Below are 1,686 nucleotides of genomic sequence, written 5' to 3' on the forward strand. Positions count from 1 at the left end.
GTGTAAATTGTTCGCCTTCGTGTCCTCCAAAATACGAGTATTATTGAGCTTCTAAAACATATGAAGAGTTTTCAGATCATCATTTTTTCTCTTATATCATTTTGTCCGTTATATTCGGAAATTGTACGACAGCGTGAAATATTTTTGTATTTTTTATTTGGGCGCTATTCAAGGCACTCATTAAGCTTAGTGTTTAGCACGAATGTTAAATTAACATTACATAACATAGTGATGGCGGCGCTAAAGAGTAGGCCTGATGTGGCCTGTCGCCGATTATTGAACTTTTCGTGACTTGTTCACAGAAGGTTTAAAATCGTGTCATTTGACCGGATCTTTTCAAGACTGACGAAACTTTTTACACAGAGACAATGTTCGTTCTTATATATAACAACATAACATAACTTGGTTCATAACAACAAAATCTTCGCCACGTATAGCCTGGAAGTTGTTACGTCGATTTCAGAACAACGGCCATCTCTCCGCGAGTATATTGTGATGTCAGGATAGGATGGCAGAAGTTCTTCATTTAAACAAGTTATTGGGTGCCCTCAGTCTTGTAGTTTTCTATTCGTTTTCTGTCACTACAGAAAAATATTTTTCTTTGGGTAACCAATCAATACGGTTAAAAGGGGAAGGAAGCAAAAATTGTATTGACGAAAAACATATTTTCTTAGTCTATTCATTTATACACGAGTATCACAATAGCATCAAACGCATAAATATTTTACGGGGAGCTAACCTAGAATGCATACAAAATATACATCAGAGTATATACAATAAATTCAACCACGTCGCTTCAACTTAAAAATTGCGTCTAGCCACGCGAGCTTTGATTATGTACAAACTTTACACGACAAATGCGTTGTAAAACATGAGGCGAATGTTCTCTCTACACAAACGGACAAATGTTTAAGGCGAGTGAAATAAGCTAGAAAATTTTAAAAATGAGATGTTACTGCAGTAATTGGCCCGAAACGTTCACTTGCATTTATTCACTATGAGAACATAAATCGTGCAGAGAATATCTGTTGTTATTGTTTTCAATGAAACTAAGGCAAGGCAACCAAACCTTGAACATCTATAATTACCCCAAATTAATATAATACTGGCCAACTCGTTCACACACAACGGCTGCTAACTAAGGCGAGGCAACCAAATCTTGAACATCTATAATTACCCTAAATTAATATAATACTGGCCAACTCGTTCACACACAACGGCTGCTTACTAAGGCGAGGCAACCAAGCCTTGAACATATATAATTACCCTAAATTACTATAATACTGGCCAACTCGTTCACACACAACGGCTGAAATGTTGCGCTATAGTCTGCGTCTGTACAACAGACAATACGGCATGGCGCAGGCACCCGATGTAACACAGTACCGTAGAGTACTTGTGCTAATTGACTCGTCGTCGCAGTGGTACCAAGTACCGTCCGTACCACGTACCCCTGCTGTGTAGTGGCCATGGTCCGCGCTGGTGCCGCTGTGGCATACGACGCTCAGCAGCTCGTATGTGACGCTGTTCTCGCCCACCTCATCGCTCGACGCTTCTGCAACGAGATAAACATTCATCATTATATTATCATTACTTGGCTGTACGCAATATTCATCATTATATTATCATTACTTGGCTGTACGCAATATTCATCATTATATTATCATTACTTGGCTGTACGCAATA

This window comes from Hyalella azteca, unplaced genomic scaffold (assembly GCF_000764305.2).
Source record: "Hyalella azteca isolate HAZT.00-mixed unplaced genomic scaffold, Hazt_2.0.2 contig2136, whole genome shotgun sequence".
In the NCBI taxonomy this organism is placed as follows: Eukaryota; Metazoa; Arthropoda; class Malacostraca; order Amphipoda; family Hyalellidae; genus Hyalella; species Hyalella azteca.